Raw genomic sequence first — 20,314 nt, 5'->3', positions numbered from 1 at the left:
TGCTGGGTTACATGTCTGGCTGTATTTGCCTTTTCTCAGCCATCACCCACAAGATTACAAGAAATGATGGACTGCTGCATTATGAGTTTCCTCTTGCCCGAATCCCTAATCTCTTTCTCATTGTTAGTAATGGGATTGAAAAACAGCCTGCAGCCCTGATGCTGCATAGCAAACTGGTTAGCTACACAGTTTTACCTCATTTCACTAGGAATTAGTAGGAGCAGAGCTGTATATTTGGAACACCAAATTCTGCAGAGTGTATATAGACAATAAATCTAATAGAAAGTTTATCTTATTGCACAGAAAAGTTAACATTTCTAATGAACCATAATATTGGATACTATTAACATTACATATATGTTCCAAAGTCGTATTTTCCCCTTCTATTTATGTCACAGAGAACAGAAAGATGTATTTCCCAATTCTATCTGCAGAACACTAAAACACTTCAGTATTTTATGCTAACACATCAGAATACAGCAGTGTTACAGCACTAATATGGAGTTTTAAACATATTTGGGAGATAGGGAGTTTGTTTCTCTTCTGTGATTCTACATCTCCCAGTCCCGATCTACATGTTTAACACTCAAGTGTTCAAAGTTTGGAAAGAACAAATACTAATTTGAAGGTGCTGTACATTATTTCAAACATTTTTTGTACTTCAGGCTGTAGATAATTATTACCAATCTTTAGCATTAGGAATATGGACAATGTTGTGCTGAGAAAAGGCATGGGAACAAATAGAGCAAACCAAAGCCTCTTTAGACTGCATGCCACTTGCCAGCTGCTTCTTACAGGAACTTTCAGTTTTGCTGCTTGCTTTGAGTGTAGCAAAAAGATAAACGTTTTCTTGTTGCAAGTTAACAAATACTGCCATGCATGACAAGTTGATAAGCAGTATCAAGACTTGTATCAGGAGTTTATTAGTTCGTTGGAACAAGATAGAAATATGATGAAAGGTGTTGATGTGCTGCTGAAAAATGAAAAAAAATCGGTCAGTGCCCAAACTTTTCTGCTGGAAAAGGTTTTCTATTCTTTGTAACTGGAGCTTTCACTGCTGTGGACAGCTTTTCATGCTGTTTGTGGTAAATTAATGTATCTTGCCTCTTTTGCACACGTTATAGCCCTGTGCTGTGCTTCTGTGTTTTCAGGTGGTACAAATACAGGAGTCTACATTCAACAACTATGCTAAAGTGATGGCACAATAGGCAGAATTTGGACTGTTAGATTTAAAAGAAGCATTAATTAAATACTGTGTATTTAGGTATGGTACAAAGCAGGAGCTATGATGGGTTTTGCTATACACCTTTATGTAGCACTCCTTAAAGTCTTGCCTGATTATTTTTCTGAGGTAGGCCTATATGCCTTAGGACGAAATGATTCTGTTTGACTTGTGATATTGTCACCAAGTCTGTATTTGAATGAAGATCTGCCAAAGTAAATAATAAAACTCCTGCTGTATGTATCCCAGATGTCACTTTTAGTTACCTTTTGAAATGCTATGCGGCATAATGTAAACACTGAGAAACAGAGATAATGCACAGTGATGTAATATCAGGGTTTACTGGCAAAAAATGGGTATATTAATCACAGATGATAAAAACATAAGGATAAAAGTCTTCTATCTAGGCTGTAGGAAGAGACTTCTATCCTACACTTAAATACTTTTTTGTATCATTTATTTTATTGAATATTAAATTGAACTATTTTAGAAGTTTTCTTTTTTTTTTTCTTACCAAAGTATCCATACTGTTTTTATAGTACCTTTCCCCACTAAGACAGGCTTTTAAGCACCACTGACATTTGTGGTATGCCAATTTTTATGGCTCTAGAGAAATAACAGTAGTACACTGTGGAGAAAATTGTGACACATCTTGCCTGGAAAATGTGTTACACTCTGTCACAGAAATATGAAGAACTTATTTTAATATCCTGTCTCACAATATGGGGTAAAAGGGACAGGAAAGTTAGGACGGGTAGATGAAATGTAAACTTCAGCAAGGGGTGATCAGTAACCAGAGGGCTATAATATTTTCAGTTATTTGCAAGACTCAATGATTCCCAGATGCCTGAAGTAGGGCAAGGATGAGGACTAGGAATTTCTTCTGGATTTGATGGTTGCTTGGCACTGTGGAATGTAGGTACCTTTGCCCATTTTTATGAGAATTGCGTCCTTTGCCTTATTTTCCCTCTGGGAGCTCACAACTGAATACATAGACAGTTGTTCAGGACTTCCTTTCTTCTTTATTTGGTGCACACAGAGAGAAGATGTGTGTACAGGATGTTTATTGAAAAGAATAAAGAAATTTTACTCTTCTAGCAACAGAATGCTTATGAGGGAGAGTGTCACACATATATGGATATTTTGTGAAAGGAAACATGTTCCTGTCTGTCATGAAGGATAAAGAGCAAAGGCTTTCTTCCTCTGTATTCTCAGACACTGAGTAACATTCTGCTGCAAGACCAAAACTGTTTGTTTGCAGATGCTTGGCTTCCTTGAAAACATAAACAGTTTTTCTGGTAGCATATTTATTCACCATACTAATATTAGTAAACTAGGGATTATTATTTTCTAAACTGAGCTACTCTCAGGTTAATACCACAGAAGTATTGCTATTGGCATGCTAGATATTTTCAATTAATTAAGTAAATAAGTTCAATAATTTAATAAATGAATAATTTTCAGTTAGTTATTTATCAATTTCACTAATTTAATTGCTTATCCTGGTTTCTTCTGATTCTCAACCCTAGAATATAAAAAACTTAGGTAACTTAAACCAGACACTGACATGTACATGTAAATACAGGTATGGGTTATGGCCATAATAGGAGCACACTGAAAGTAGATCTCTCTTGATACAGGAGATGTACTGAAAATGTAGCTAGAAAATATTTGACCGTTTTTAACTAAGAGATATTTGGATTTAGCCAGATATCTAATGTTTGAATGCAGGATTTATTTGAAAGTAAGATGACCTTTTCTGGGGAAATAAATATATAAATAAGTAGTGAATATTTATTAAAATCTATTTCTTACTTAAGAACTTACATACCCCTTTCTCAATGCTGGCGTGGTATGTAGTTGTCATGGTTTATTTTAGAATAAAGTTCAGTCTTTTAAAATATTTAAGGCATGTTCACTGGCCTTATCAAACCTAAACTGTGCAGTTGCATCCAGGCTTTTTACACAGGAATTTAAATTCACTATTAACATAGAATGAATGGAAAAATATTCAGAAATAGGACTTAATAAAAAAAAATAAAGCAGTCTTACATTTGCCTCCCTTCAAAAATCATTATAATTCTGAACAGTTATGTATGTAATGATTTTACTGCAACACGCTAATGTCTCACTTTGATTTTGTCATTGGATATAGTATTGTTATAATACCTGCCAGTGCAAGTAGTAGTAATGAGTTTGTGATTTCCACTGGTGAAGGTGACCACAGAAACTTGAGGAGGGAGAGAAGAATCACTGAGTGGTTGAAATGACTCTTATGTTTTCAGGAAAACACACTTGGACAAGAAACCTGATGCCAAAATGGAAATTATGTAACTGTTATTATGTATGCATCCCTTTAAATTATGAAATTGTATACATGAGTGAAGAAAAACAGAACTATTTTCTCTCTAAATGTATAAATACATGTAAAAATTTGCTTTCACAAGTTATTTTATTTCTTTATACAGTCAAATGCATAATTCTATAGTCAGTTCTTCCTTTTGTTTTCTTTCACACTAACAGCAAAGACATACAACAATAGCAAAATACCAGCAGGGATTTGCATAATGCCAAGTTATATCACAGAGAACCTTAGAACCACAGAATCGAGGTTGAGAAAGACCTCCAAGATCATCAAGCCCAACTGTACAATAGAGTTCATAAAATTTTGTAGTATAGGGCATTGTATTAACTGTTAGTGTTCAGAAGTTTCCTAACTACCCATACATGTGCATGCACAAATTATCATTAAAAATATTTTCTCTACAATGGACAAACATTTCACAGAATCACAGAATGATTTGGGTTGGAAAGGGCCTTACATCATCTAGTTCCAACCTCCTGCCACAGACAGGGATGCCTCACGCTAGACCATGTCTCCCAAGGCTCTATCCAGCCTGGCCTTGAACACAGCCATGGATGGAGCATTTATTCCAAATTCTGAGTTTAAAGTCTTGCCACTTTTCACATACCTGCCAGCCCAGTACCTTACAAGACTTTTTGAGAACTGAATTTTTGGGAAGTAAAGCTCTGGCAACTTGTGTATAGAACCAAACAGTGGTGTGCATTCATAAATCATCACAAATTCGTGGAGAATTAAAGTGTGTGGAGACTAACAACAATTAAGAACTGCATTTTTTCATTTCTGTGTTCTCTGAGAATATCCAGTGTTCTTCAAGCATGAAGAATATTTGTGTTGTTCTAACAGTTCATTTAATTTGCAGTGAGTGTGTGCATCTCCCAGAGCAGTCAGCTGCATTTTTATTTTGTCAATACAGCAGTAGCTTGAAATGTATTAGAAACTGCAGTATCATAGGCCTGACTGCACAATTAAGTTAATAAGCACTTTGCTTCAGAATTGAGACTAGCTCAACATTAGGATTTGAATGTGTGTGACATATCCCTGTAGATACCACCTTTGAGAAATCACCTCTGTCTTCTTCTATTCACACATTACCACAGAAGTAACTGACAAAGGCATTTCATGGAGCCCTTCATTTCAAACAACATGCCAGCAGTATTTCTCTGAGAGGACCCACCTTGGAAACATGCCATGAGTCTGAAACACCTCATTTCAGCATGTTTTGTAGGGAATTCCGTTTATTTGGATTTCTGTTGCCAAGTACTAGAGGTGGAGAAACTATTCTGATGTAATGGCTCAGAGGTAATGCACCGGCAGTACTGCACCAGGAATTCATCTTAATGAGTGTTTACCTCTGCTTGAATAGACAATGCACCTACTTTGCTCTTTACATAATGTATTCCAGTACTGATAGTAATTACATAGAGTTCCCTTCTGAATTAAAAAAAAAATATATATATACAGTATGAATTAAAAATCTTCCCAAATTCCATGAAATTGAGACATAAATCTTTCAAAGTACTAAACCTTTATTGAAAAGGTGCTATTTAGTTGTGCTTGTAGCCATATTCCCTTTGTACAAACCCAAATACAATTTGATCCTCTAGGTTTAAAACTGAACTTTTCCACACTAGGATTGTTTAAATTAAAGAGATATGTGTTAGTTAGTCAGGCATTGATAGCTACATGTTATGTTCTGGAATTAGAATGCAGTATTTATTACTGCAGTTATAAAGCTCCAAGACACAAGTATGTGGTAGCAAAGAAAGGGATCTTCCCAAATCAATGCAACAGAAGTACTATTGGAATAATTCTGTAAGTATGTGCTGCTTCACTATGCAGTTTTGAGTCGTTAAAAAGTGCAGTCTTTTGTATCTTGAAGATAAAGACTTTAATGAGAATTTTTCTGAATGTATTCCTTTCTTGTTAAAATACTTGGAACGCTTTGTTAATCCTAGCAAAGCAGCAAATGGAATGTAAAGATGAATGGGATAGAAATAATATTCCTCTTCTATGGAAAAAAAAGTACTATAGAGCTGAATGATAAGTTCTTTACAGAAAAGTATAAACTAAGCAGAGTATTAGGAAGAATTCCTACAGAGCATGACTACTTTAGTCCTTATTCAAGGAAGAAATTTTGCAAATGTAACAGAACCTTATAAAGCAATTTTTGGTAATAGGGAAAGTGCCTTATCTGTACTCCTATAGCTGCAATATCTATTTCTACTTGACTTTCACATTACAGCCATTTCAACTGTTCTTAGTCAAGGTCTAAATTAAAAGGTGATCTAAATAATGGACAAGCATTTCACAGCAACAAATGATCATAGGAACAAGACCTAACTATTATCCTTGTAAATATATGAAGCTATACATAGATTCACATATGTACATGTAAGGCTTGCTTTAGTAGATGCAAAGGAAACACTGCTCTCTATAAAATCCACCTTTTCATGGCTGTAGCATGACTTTAACAGCATAACCCCCTCAAAGATGGCGGTCTGGTTCTGCAGAGTCTTTCAAAACTCAGCAAATTCTTCTCTGGCAGTAGCCATTTCTCTTCCCTGATAACAGGGTACTCCTTTGTGATCTCATTCAGTGTGGTGCCTAAGTTTTAAATGCCCAAAGTAAGGAGGGATTAATTCTCCTTAGTCACTATCTTCCTTAGAGGATTATGACATGAAAAGCCAGCACATTATTATTCTTATTTGCAAGATCAAAAGAAACAGTGAAAAAAGGACTATTCTAATAGTGTCTAATTGTGGCTGCCTATCTTGTTTATGGCACTATTTTATAAACCACCTGAATCTATTTATGCAACCTACAGATACTTTAAATAACAAAATAAAAATAAGCACGAATCTAGAAAATATGTCATGCATTTATCACACATAAATCATTTCAGCCTATAAACATGTTTTAAATGGTATTAGACAAGGCTAATACCACATAAAAAATAAAGCAGCTAGGTGTTTGACTTGCAAAGAACTAATATCATCAAAGATGAAGTCTAAGTGAAGAAGTCAAAGATGAAGTCTAATTGCCTACTTAAATTATTGGCAGTGATATTGTTATGTCACTATCGTAATACAGATAAAACTTTTCTGACTAAAAGAGTATGCATTAAACATTATGTTGTAAAACCCCTTGCAGTACAAGATTATATTGAAACTATTGTATTCCCTTATTTAGAGAAGCACTACTGAAAATCAAAGAATGCAGAAATAGGTATCTCTGTCACCTGGCATCTCTACTAGGCACAGATCTGTTTTGATATATGAACCTGATCTGCACAATCATAAGTTTAGCATATCTCCAAACAACTACATTTGTAAGAGACCATTTTATTTATAATGGAACACAGCAAAATGTTCTTGTGACAGAACATTTTGTTCCAAGTCCCTATTTCTGTATTTTACCCTAAAAATCATTTATGTAAATTATGAGTATCACATAGATTGGTGTGAACTACTGAAAAAGAAATCTCAGTCTATGGAAAAGAGTCTTGATTTCAACAAGTGGTGCTTTTAAATCAACTAGAAATCCAGACAAAAGTCCCTCTTACACATTCAGAATGCCTGAGCTGATGTATACTTTCGTGTCAAAACAGCAAAAAGTTAGTACTAATGACAAGAAATAATGTGAAACTCAAAAGATTTCGGCCAAGATTCATGTAGAATCTGGAGTATTGGTAACTCTAAAGTGTGAGAAACTGGTATGGAAATGAAGGAAATATTCATGCTAACCTTTTAATGCCGATTTACCAAAATGAAAAGTTTTTCCTATATTCACAAAACAAAACTCCCAAATCATACAACTGTCCTGAACAAACAAGGCTCCCTCTCTTACCAACTGCACCATGATTAAACATTGCAGCCTGTGAGTACTGCTTGATAAAAACGGCTGATGCCTGTCCTAAAGGAGGTTCTCTCTGGAACACAAACTCTGAGAGCCGTATTAACACATTGAATAAATGAGGATGATGACCTTCTAGATACTGCTACTGACAATTTCTCTGTACACCTTCCTCTGGAATACTCCTGTTGGTTCAGGAGGAGAGGGCACAATGAATTAACCACAAATCATATATTTAATTCAGCATCTTGAACAGGTTCCTTTGCTGTCTCAGAAGCTGCTGCTCTAAGCAGAGTGTGTTTTGCACGAGGGCAAAGCACAATATAGCTGCATATCCCTTCCTGCTGGCTGTTGGCTGGGGCTGGAACCTGATGCAAAAATGAGACTGTTAATGCACTATTAGGAACTTGCTTCATTATGAAATAACACATTGCCTGCTAAATAGAGAATTTTTTCCTCATTCTAGTAGCTGGACCAAATAAAAAGACACACTTAAGGTAATTGCTTTGAGCATGTTAGGAAGTGGCTGGCATAATCCAGAAATCATCTAGGATAACTATACCTTCTACTTAAAACTTGCATTCAGGAGTATTATTTGTAGGCATTATTTGACACTGTGCACAATGAATACTTGATTCTGTGTTTCAATTATACAAATAACAATTTTCACTGAATATTTAATCTCTTCATACATGCCCATTAAAAATACAACTCTTTTACACTAACCCAAGCATGGGCTTTTTTTCCATAGCATAAGGTTTATCCTTAAAGTGACTGCTTGACTATAGTGAATAATGTAAAAAGTGTATTTTCAGTCCAGCCACCTTTTCCAATGACCTAATTGAATCACTAATGTCTAGTGACAGAAAACTACTTGGTTACATCTTGCTACTGTTTGGTATTAAAAAGGTCTTTTAATACTTCAGTTTAAAGTTTTCTGGCAAAACCTTCACTGGCTTGATTAAACTGTGATAACCATTTATTCACCAAAACTAATACTTGCACATACCCAATTCTATCAGAATTCCTCAACTCTTTACCAGCATGGACAAGTTACAGTATGAAATCGTTGAAGGATTTAGTGGAGGAATCTTTCTTTCTTGTGTGTCAAAGATCTATGTGGAATGTAGCATGCTTAGTGAAGCAGGGGCTTTTCTATCCCCACCATCATCAACAACAGCCAAAATATGATCAGGTAGCTACCACCTACATTTTCAGAGGCTATTACCTGAAGAAAATGCAGATGAGTCGCAAATGAGATTTTTACTCCATTTGGCGTTAGACTTTTAACCTGCTTAGCTGCTTTGTATGTATTAAATCTGAGCAAACTCTGTTGTTAGGATAATAATCTGTCCCAAAATGCAGTGGTCTAGTTAAAATATGCACAAGAAGCCTGCATACCGCATAGTGCCTCTCCATACTAGATTTGACTGCAGACAGTACTATTAACCCTCTAATGTCATAAATACCATAGGAAAAGCATGTTAATAAAAAAGGCAGCACTGACACCATTAATCATGTATAAGAGAATATAAATACTGCAGAAATCTCTCTCACTTTATAAAGAATATTGGCATTATAACAATTTCCTGGAGAGACTTTACCTTCATTTCACTGAGAAAAATATTTATACTCCAAAAATAATAGTCTTCTAAACAAGTACATGATTTTTTAAGTATCTTTTTTATATCTATGTCAGCTTTTAGAGAAATAGTTACAGATGTGTTGTTTGTGTTTCTGCTATCTGTTTGTGGGAAGGTTGGATTTAGTTAGCAATAAAGTTTACTCCAAGCTGAAAAATTCATTATGTCAGAGCTATGTGAACTTGGATTAGATCAATATCTAAAAATTGACTTGTAATTGGGGAAAAAAGGTATCTCCTAACTGAGACATATTACAATGAGATTTTCCAGATAAGCTACTTCTATGCTGACAGAAATGCCCAATATGCTTATATTTAGAAAAGATGTAGTAAATTGTTATTCTCTGACACAGGGTGGCTGCTAGGTAACTGCAGAGCCATCTGGAAGCCCTCTCTCTTCTTGGAATTTAAGGGCACTGGTGGAATTTACAGGGTCCATATATCACATTCCTAAAATGTTGATGATGACTGAGTTTCAGTTACATACATGAAATTTCTAAAGGCCATCAAAATAAACACTGTAAGTTAAAAACTCAGCAAAAAGCAGCATTGTTTTTAAAATAATCTCTATATTCAAAGTATTTATAAAACTGAGTTGTTCAGCCCATTTCCTATTATGAAGAAATCTTTTATAATTTTGTGTTATGGACAGTGGCTCTCCTCATAAAGGAGCAAGGTAAAAAATTACTTAAGAAGACAAGTATTCAATATATAACTTTTAGGTTTTTATACCAGTGGATTTCATATTCTTCTTACAAACTATTTTGAAAAGATTATGTTTGTAAAAGAAACATTTGACCAAAAGCATGTTCCAGTGAACTTTCCCACTCGGTAGGCTTTACTCTCTTTTATTCTGGAGTGTAAAAAGAACTTGCTTCTGGGGCAGTTTCCATTTGCATCTCACATCAGTAGAGACTTGTTGATGTTCAAAATACATTTCAAAAACTGAGGCATGCAAAATTAGAAGTAAAAAAAAGAATTGAAAATATGGTTTGGGCTGACAGTATGTAGATAATTGAAAACACACACGGGTATATCACAGCAACATCTGTTGCACCTGACATCTTCAGATATAACATCTGGAATACTGAACCTGAAAAAGTAAATGGAGTACTGAACTTTCTAAAAAAGTAAATGAAAGATATTACATTGATGTATTTGTGGGTATGTAAATACTCCTAATATTATATTATGCCTCCATTTGCTTTCTTTTTGCTGTCTTTCAGTCAGTATTTTACTGTGAGAAATTCTGCATGCAGACAAGCCATACCACAGCAAACATTTAAATTATATTGACTTCAAGTAAAGCCAAGTAAACTGTTTTGCTATTTCAGGTGATAGAATTCTGTGAATAATTTTATAGCCTGGTTCTTTATAGCTAATATTTAAAATAGTTTAATCTTATCTGGCATTATTCCTAATTTGTAAACCTTTGTTCATTGATTTCCCAATCCACGAGTGGTATTCACTACACAGACTCAAAATCTTGCTGTAAATATAAAGGTAGCTTTGGCCTGCTCTCCAAAATATAAATCCTAAATTCATGTAACATTGTAGAAATAGGTTTTATTTATGGTACATAAATGTATTATTCTGCAATAACATTCTACAGAACTGTTATCTGCAGTAAACATTGTTAAATTGATGGGACTTCTTACAGGTATTGCATTGGGCTGCCTGGGTACAATCAGTGTAGAACGGAGGCTTTTTCAATTCTTTCTACTCGGCAGTAAAAATATTTTTGCTAATATTTTACAATATTATGAGAATTAAAAGATATAAATTCTATCTTAATCCTTGTTTTGCTTTTTCCTTTTCCTATGGGTAAAATATTCTAGTTTGTTATTCAAAGCTATATTGAAAACTGAGATAATTTATGTCCATACAAATGTCAGAATTATGTAGATGAGTTTAAGATATTCACACTGGGTATAACTTTGATATGAGAATAAAACATGTATCAAATATTTTTCCAGTACAAACTCTACCAATTTTTGATAAACTATATCATCTTCACAAATTTCAGACAGCCCACTTTTCTCTGGAGCAGATGTCCCCTCTTACTTACAGGAATAAATGCTAATATTTAATGCCTCTTTAGTTAATAATAGCAACGGTGTAATTTATAGGACTGAGAAAACTGCATTTTTCCTAAGAAGCCCTCTATGTTGCTCACATTTAGTGCAATGCCATTGTTTCCAGCATGAAGCAATCAGAGATGGACCGAAATATAAATATAGGTTACACATACAAGAATATCTGCATCAGTTTGACATATGCATTTGAAACAAAAACGTTTTTTGTTTTCTTACAACTGCTGATTTTGAATTTATTAAATTTGTACGTTCTCCCTGTTCACCAAGTGAAATTTCCATGCTGTTTTTTCCTTTAACAGCTATTTCTGATTCGTAACGAAAATACCCGTTTTCTCCAGAAAACACAAAGTAAGAGAGTGTCAGGAACTGGCAGAGATGCAGTTTCTTTCTGATTTTCTCACCACAGTTTAACTGTGCTAGCACCTCATAGGCTTCTCGAAAAATAACAGAAAGAAGAGACTCTCTGAAGGTGTAGGTGACTGGACAGATGCTGCAGTGTGATGTCAAATTTTCTATGAGATGCAGCATAAAGAAAACTAAGGTGTCTGTCTGGAACACAACTTGCAAACATTGCACGGTTTACACCACTTCAGCAGTCCTTTCTCTTCCCTACTTTAATGAATCCCATGACTGGCTCTGCAAGTCAGAACCAACAAGCTGGGCAAGGGAGTTACCCAGTGCCTGCTTGCACTTAGTTAGTCTCTTCATGTTCTCGAAACATGTGTCAGCTTTCATTTCAGTATGTGAGAAAACGACATCTATGCCACACTCAATAGCAAGTCGTTTACAATAATGAAGTAAAAGTAATTAGAAGTGAAATTTCAAATAAAGGAGTCTTTTTAGTGTAACTCTTTAAATGCATTTTCCTATAAAATATCAGAACTTCAAATAAGAAAAGATGGATGGAAAGCTAACAACTTAGGCACAATTATAGAATGGAAGCTGTAAATGTTAAGTCAGAATAAGAATGAGGGAAGACAGAATTACAAGTTCAGTTGGAGAATACTTTTAAAATATGTACATTAGCAAACAACATCTAAAAGACCTACCAATTTTCAATTTATATGTGAAATAATCACTGCATGGAAAGAAGTAAAAGTTTAACAACAGGAACTATCACTTTAAACTTAACCTTTAAATTGTTGGTAGTTTCTTGATATTTACCTACAAGTGTACATCTTTGCGTCCTCATTTTTACCTCAATAGAAGGTTGTCTTGACCTGGTAGGTGAAAGAGGTTGTAGAATAACAGGCTTTTATGTTTATAATATACTTTTTTTGGCCATTTACCCAAAGTAGTAAATAACATTTAGCAAACCTCTTAACAAAACTTTGGTTATGTCCCAGTTATAAATGGAGCTAGGCAGGTTCATGATCATGATTTCTCTGTAGTGTGGTATCTAAATGTCTTTTCTGCTTTTAAAAGTCTTCCCTTTGAAAATACAGTAACAATGCAGTATATATAAAAGTATTCATTGTAAACATAGAAAGAAATCTATTGCTACCCTAAATCTCACTTTTCAGTTTTTGCGATGATAATGAGAAGGAATGAAAATTCCAGACTGCTATTAAAGGTGGGAATAGTTGTAAAAATAAAACGAGCAGTGCTAGGTAAGGGCTGCTATACGGTGTTTCCATGTACACCACCACTCCTGTAATTTCAGATTTACATTACAGAAAATTACTGCTGTCCTGAGAGAGCATTTCCCCACCCATTTTTCACTGGGGGACAAAGGAGTGTGTCTTGAAATGTCTACTACTGCTTGCCAAGGGCTGGTATGCAACTGAAATTTAAGAAAAATATTAAAGGATTTAGACTGCAATTTCTTAAAGTATTATTATTAAATAGAAGGTGACTTCCTTAATGCAATTTATCTACTTCTTCTCCAAATGCCACAAAAGCAAGTTGAAATTTAAATGCACAGAAATGTTTTACAGAAGATTTTAAACTACTCTGTTATCTGAGCAAAGATTCTGGCAGCACTGATGGAATTTGCTTTATGTACTGCTATGGTTTACACTTTTTCATCGTATAATTTGTTTTATTTCAACTGCAACTCAAGAGGATTGCAAAGGAAGGTTTGAACAAACATGAATTTGAGATGTTGCAATTGAGCACAGGAATGTAATGATGGTGAATTTTTCCCCACAAATCAGCTCCTTGCAAGAAGCTTCAAGTGTATGATTTCCTCCACAGAACTCAAACCAAACCACTGATGTTATTAAAATGAGTAGCATGCCTGCATATGTCCCTTACAGCATTATTCCCTTATGATTGATCTGTACAATACAAAAGCCAGTACAAAAGACTGCACAGAAAAGTGTGCTGTTACCTTACCTATGCAGTTCCCACAAAAGCTGCCACTGAAACTTCTCTCGGCACATGCCAGAGATTTCTACATTGTGAATGCTAAGGAATTTGACTGCATAGCTTTTAAAGAAACCATGGGATCATCAGTTTTCTACAATGATTATGTTTTTGCCTGCTGATATTCATCCATCTTGAAAGGAAATGAAAGCAATATGAAAAGACAGGAACTGCACCAAACCAGCAGTGTTTTCCTTTTCTCATGCTTGTGAATACAGATCCAAATGAAAAAGCCACAATGGTTAGACTTTTTGTGTCTTATTTTAATTTTCCCTTCCAATTTGTAAACTACAATAAGATAAAGCAGTAAAAGAAGAATGAAGAGAGAGGATAGGGGTGGCAAGGCCTCTAAATGTATATCTAAATATAACCAAGGTTTATGTCAATGAGCTCTGCAGAAGGATAAGCATGCATTTATGTGACTTTCTCAGTCAGGGGGCTGGTTCACAATGCTCCCTTACACACTGTGTCCCTTAGTCTTCATATCTCAAAGGCCTTTTTTTTTTTTCAAGATTCTAAAGTAAGTGAAAAGTTAAATTATTATCCCAGTCACAGCAATGGAGAAATTGAAGTATTGAAGCTGAATGCCTCTGTCAAGTCAAGGTTTACTATTAGAAAAGAGATTAGATTTCATGTTATCACTCCAAATCTTGCATCCAGGCTCAAGCACTGACTGCCTACCATGATGTGACACATGTTCATGTGTTTGGGTTTAAGTGATTAATAGCCAGGGAAGAGCACTTGCTTGAATATCAGGCAAATGACCAAAAATTCCTTCAGGATAACTCAGATATTGATGATGAAAGGCCTAACGTTTCATGTTACAACTCTCATTGTTACAGTTTCTCAGGCATTCTCTGATTCATCTCCACAGAATACTTCACACACCGTAGTTTAGTTTTACATTTCTAAAATGATACCAATAATTTTCCAAAACAGCAATTTCCCTGCACACTGAGCACTGATAGCTCTTAAATCAAATGTATACTGTCAGCTTCCATCCCTGCTCTCTGTCTCAATTATTATTTTTCTGAAGATAAGAAAATCCCATTTTTACCACTGGAGAGCCAGGCTGCTTAGGTCACAAGATTCTCTTGGCTTAATCCTTGAGTATGAATCATGAACTTTCCCTAATAAGTACTGGCATTCTTCAGATGATCAAGTTAGCATACTAAGGCTTCCAGAGCTTTCCACATTAATTATCACCATGTTTAAAGTATCAAAAGCAGTAGCTGATTAAGAATTAAGACTCTAAGTTGTTTATTCTTACTTTTCCTTTCTGTCCTCTATTTCCCACTCGTACATGGGTTGATACTGTAAGTGGCAATAATACAACACAGTTAAAAGAAAATAAAATATGGAAAGATTAACAGAAAGAAATCAGATTGAAAAATATCTGTGTGAAAAATTGGAAACAAATTCACCAGCTTTCTACACTACATGGCTCAAAAATAAGTTCTAAATCCCCACAACTTCAGTTCAGGAAAAGCTTTTTTCTCACATTTAGTATCAGAAAACTCAGATAACAGACTAATAGTAAGCCTCTACTCTGCGTAAGAAGTAATATAACCCTGCAAAAGAATCATACACTATACTGAGAAGTCCTAGTCAATGCCATGTGAGTAAGTAAGTGTACTTTTAAGAAATAAATAAAATGAAGACCTTAGGAAGAAAAACTGTTTCTTAACAGTTGAAATTAGAAACAGAATATTCACTCTAGATTCAGAAAATTGCTGAGGTTAAGCTGGACTCTTACTAAGTTAAATTTGGAAACATGAAGATTCTGGGCATTTCAGGAAAGATTTTATATTCATGCACACAATTTAGATACTAAATCTAGTAAAAGTAGAACAAATATGAACCTATTCAGTTTAGCTACCAAAAATATTTTTGTATGTTTTACCAGGATTAGCACATCTAAATAAAGATCGAGTGAATTTCTCCAGCAGTATTTTAAATGGGGCACAGTATGGCAGGATAAAAGTATATTTGAAAAACTAAGGAGGTTTGCACTGAACTGGCAGTTAATCAACCACTGTGTACATATGGGTCCATTATATATATATATAAAAAACAGGACACACCCAAGTCATTACCAAAATCACTTGGGAACCTTTATGAAGACAAGAAATATTTTTACAATAGCAGGGATTAATCCTGAAAATAAAAGCATAAATCCCTGAAGGGAAATCAGAAGTGAGTCAAAATCACTAGTGGTTACTCTCATATTTGTCATCAGATGTGAGACAAACTCATGAGGCATTACTCTCGCATTTATCATTATATAAACAGTAGTTTAAGAATGCAGTCAAGAGGAAATGAAGAAACAAGATGAAAAGAGAAAATCCAAAACATATCTTCAGTATTATTTCCAAAGCTGACAAATTCACAAATACTGCTGAAAGTAGTGTTAAATAGAAAATGCTTCGAGTGCTCAAAAGAACGAGTTCGCAAAAAAACCCTAAAATGAGTGAAGTAACGTTCCACTTTATGTTTCCCAGAAATATATAAGTCCTTTGAAATAAAATTTAGATACTGTGACAGATTTTAGGTTCAGTACAGCCCTTTTTTGAGGAATGATTTAGTGACATTCTTGAGCAAATGTGTAGCTGAACCTGAATCTTGCTTCCGAGGACTTGAACAATTTAGCACCCAAGTTCAGAATATTACTTTAAGTAATGCCAGCCAGATACAGTAGACTACTAGAAGACACAGGATATTGAGTACTGAATTTAATATTTGCTATGTACTTACCAGAGAAATAGAATCTTTCTGCAGAATGAAAGTGTATCTACAGAAAGAGCAAAATATTCTCTACTTCTAGTAATAGTCTGAGTACAGAATTCAGAAGCTGTGCAGAAGATCTAGCATGGATGTGTAGAGATCTATGTTGTTCCTGTCTTAAAAAAACAACAGGAGTAGGCTTACTCAAACTTTAGTTCTTAGAGATAAGTTCAAGCCACTGCAGTGAGAGCTAAACATACATAAGGCACACTTCTGGAACAAAAAAAAAATTAATGTATTATTTCCAGACTTGGTGAAAAACACTATAAAATCTTATAAACACTTCATAACACCATGCAAAATGTAAACTAAATTTTTAGGCTACTGCTGTGATGAATATTTAGAGGAGAAGTTTAAAGTTTTCCAGAAGCTGTACTATTTGATTGTTAACTCTTTTTATCCTTTTCATTCCTCATTACCTCTGAAAGTATTTTGTTTTGTTGTTAGGGAATTGTACACATGTGCAGAAAGCCTGTTTAACAATTGATATTAAAACAAAACCAAAACAAACCTCAAACTTGAAATGTCTGCATTCACGAAACACAGCGTAACATCTTAACCTAATAAAGTGTTGCCCTACTTTCTTATTTGTAGACCTCCAAATAGGAATTTTACTTCAGCACTGGGGCAAAATTACATCCTAAGATGAAAAATTTTTCAAGAGTTACCTTATCTGGCTACTCCTTCCACTCCTATGTTAGAGAAACTGATACATGACTGATACATAAGTGAAAACATGATAATGTATGTGATGTGAATTAGTAATGGGAGCCATATTCAATTACTGTTGTACAATGGCATAAGTAAGTTGAAAAGACAACAGAGAAGAAACTATTTCCAACATGTTTTTTTCTTTTGGACGAAATGAGCTTGCATAGAACACAGAGTTACAAAAATGAACTAAAACTGCAAGGCCAGAGTGCTGGCATGGCAAGCTCTTAAAAAGAATTTGCCTGCTTATGGCTTCCATATGCTGTACAAACATAAAAATAACAACGTATCTGAGCAAAAATTGCAAGCGAACTATTTTCAAATAGCATCAAAAGCAAAAATCATAAGAATAAAGGTAAGAATATATAAAAAAGTCAGACACTTTTGAACACTAAACAGGTATACAAATTATTTCCTAAAAAGTTCTATCAATTACTATTAAGCATGTCATTCTTCATGACTCATCTTTGCTCCATCAAGAATTCAATGTATGATTACATTAAAGTATAGAAAACTAGCAATCTGAACTGTAAAATTTTGGAAAATTATGCGCTTCTGTCAAGTGTAGATACATACATGGGGATTACAACATCTGTGTCTTCAGTCAGCAGTTCAGTTCAGTTACTTCTGTTGTTTCTTTAGTCTCTCAAAGGGACAATGGAAGGAGACCTATGTATTTTCTCTGAAAAAGTAATGCTCTTAATATATCATATTGCTGTCAAGTATTAAATTCAACTTAGTACATGCAGTGATCAATAGAAATGAACTTTATGGGGCAGGCAGTAAATCTGTAAGGCAACAGCAATCAGACACCAACATAAGTCACAAGTACTGCTGGCAGGTGGTCTCTGTCTTTCTACCCTGAGGGTTTTCTCTTGCCGGATGTACTGGTAGTTTTAAATCCTACACCTACCTGATTTTTTTCTTATGCATGTGATAAATTTCAGTATATAAGTTCCGCAATCACAGTTTTATAAGTTTAACATTCAACACTTATCCCTTTAAATTGTGTCCTCTCCTTCTAAGCTGTTAATGATATTCTTTTAGCTACCTTTTCACATAATGCATGAATATATGCAGAATTCCTACAAATTCCCACAACTGTTTACAAGTTCAAAAAGAAATGAGTTAATTCTTTCTTCATAACAAAGAATGCAGCATGTTATTTTTATGTACCACTAGGAAAAAAAATGATAAAGAGGAAATGAAGCAGGGGAACAGAAAAACAAAATAAGAAATTAAATCCAAGGTTCTAATGCAGCAACGTTATGCCAAGAAACTGCTCCAGAGAAACTGATTAACTGCCAGCTTTTATACCTGTTGCCAAGAAAACATTGCTGTGTTCACTGATCCTGTAATTAAACTAAGTATGTTCTGAAATAACTTCTTCTGTATTGTGCCATCTTCTGTAAAGGGGGAGGGAGCTTCATTCCTACAATACACCAATAGAAAGATGGTTCTCCTCTGAAAAGTAGGTAGAAGGGCAAGCTTGGTTTAATCATGTACATGCATTCTTTAAAGAAAAAAAAATTAACATTTGGAAAGAGGAATCTTGTTGCCTACAGACCCTGTGGTGGGAAGCACAGAACTATAATTTGTATTGTTCAAAATATTCATGTGCAGGGAGAAAAGTTACAATTCTTTAATGCCTTGCTGAATCCTCTTGCTTTTTTAATCAGCATTTGAAAAGTGAGTTCTTAATTCTAGCATTTTGTAGTAGTTTCTTGCTAGAACTTTCAATATTTAAGTTATTACAGTTACCCATGCTAGTCAAGATATTTTTATATGTCAGTAAAACAGATCACACTATTATCCTTCTCCCACATTTTCTCTTTTTCAACCCAATCTTGTCTCACCAAGATTTTGTAAAAGGTGACTGTATTCTCTTTACCTCCACTATGGTCCTCTGGTGTCTTCTGGTGAAGGTTTATTTTACTTCAAACTTCTCCCTCCATTCCTCACGCTTTTACATGTGATGAGTTAATGAAATGTTGGCTTTCCTCAGTTGAATCATTCTGTGCTATGTGCCTGGCTGCACTAAGCAGGACAGTGGCCCTCTCAGACATTAGTCCTTACTGTCCTTATTGGATCAACAAAGGTCTGGATCACCTAATAAAAGTGGGAGATAAATATTGGGCACAATATTTAGCAAAGCAAATCTGGAATCCCAATGGAGGACATCCGAGTTTCCTCTTAACTCAAGAGCTCCCTTACTCTCTGTGTGCATCCTAAGAACATTCCAACCAAACCACTGAAAGCAAAACCATCTCTGTAAAGTCTTACTACTTCTATGAACTTCATGCAGCTCATCCTTAGATTCAGAGCTTGCCAACCCAATGCAGACCAACTTCCTTTAAAAGCTCATTCACATTACTGGACATCTTGCCATGCTTGACTTGAGCTGTGCTGCTTAAGCAAGCCTGCCACAGACTTTAAGACACTTTAGCGACCTTTCTTTTTAAAAACACAATGTTTATATTGAGCTACTTTAAGCAACAGCAGTTCTAGTGCAATTTTTTGTAGTATGAGGAGGAATTTAATTTGTTTCTGTATCTAGGTAATAACATATTAAACATTTTTTTGGTTTAGTCATTACTTTCTTCATTAGTCATTAGTTACCTTATTACCCATAATTAAGAAACCAAATATTTTATTTGGCAAGTCCAGAAAACAGCAGTAAAAATGCCTGCCTGAAAACTAAACTAATTCTCCAACTGTTTTGCTGTAATTTACTAGAATTCTCTCTTGTATGCCACCACCTCGGCCATTTCTATAAAGCAGCCAGGGGAAAAAAATAAATTTTCTAGAAAAGATTCTGGAAAATCTCTGGAAAAGATTCCACAGTATAATGTTAACAACTATCAAGCTCCACTATTGCCAGTTTTGCTCCTTAGAAAAACTGAAATTATGTAACTACTTAAAAAATATAAGGGAGCTCAGAGAGCAGTGCAAAATTAATTTTAAGGCAGGGATACATGATGTAAGAAAACAGTGTTCTATAAAATAGCCTCACAATCAAAATAATATCCATTGTTGTTAATTATCTCAACAGTGAGTGAAGACTGACCAACAGTTGTTCAGTCTTGAGAAGAGAAGGCTCAGGGGGGACCTTGTTGCTCTCTACAGCTACCTGAAAGGAGGTTACAGTGACGTGGGGGTGGGTCTCTTCGCCCAAGTAATAAGTGATAGGAGAAGAAGAAACAGCCTCAAGCTGCACCAGGAGAGGCTTAGACTGGAGATTAGGAACAATTTCTTCACAGAGAGGGTGTTGAGGC

General features: G+C 34.9%; 1 long non-coding RNA gene across 1 annotated transcript; it reads right to left on the bottom strand.

The window, feature by feature from the left end:
• Positions 1–2,967: 2,967 nt before the first annotated feature.
• LOC134160156 (uncharacterized) lies at positions 2,968–19,376 on the bottom strand. Its single transcript, XR_009963469.1, has 2 exons — positions 18,931–19,376; positions 2,968–3,530 (listed from the first exon to the last, which is right to left on the bottom strand). It is a non-coding gene; the product is annotated as an uncharacterized LOC134160156 (long non-coding RNA).
• Between the last annotated feature and the right edge of the window lie 938 nt (positions 19,377–20,314).

Source organism: Pezoporus occidentalis, unplaced genomic scaffold (genome assembly GCF_034315485.1).
Source record: "Pezoporus occidentalis ecotype Australia unplaced genomic scaffold, CSIRO_AGI_Poc_V1 ctg158, whole genome shotgun sequence".
Lineage (NCBI taxonomy): Eukaryota > Metazoa > Chordata > Aves > Psittaciformes > Psittacidae > Pezoporus > Pezoporus occidentalis.
The sequence above is the reverse complement of the archived record's forward strand: the minus strand, read 5'-3'. Positions and strand labels throughout refer to the sequence as shown.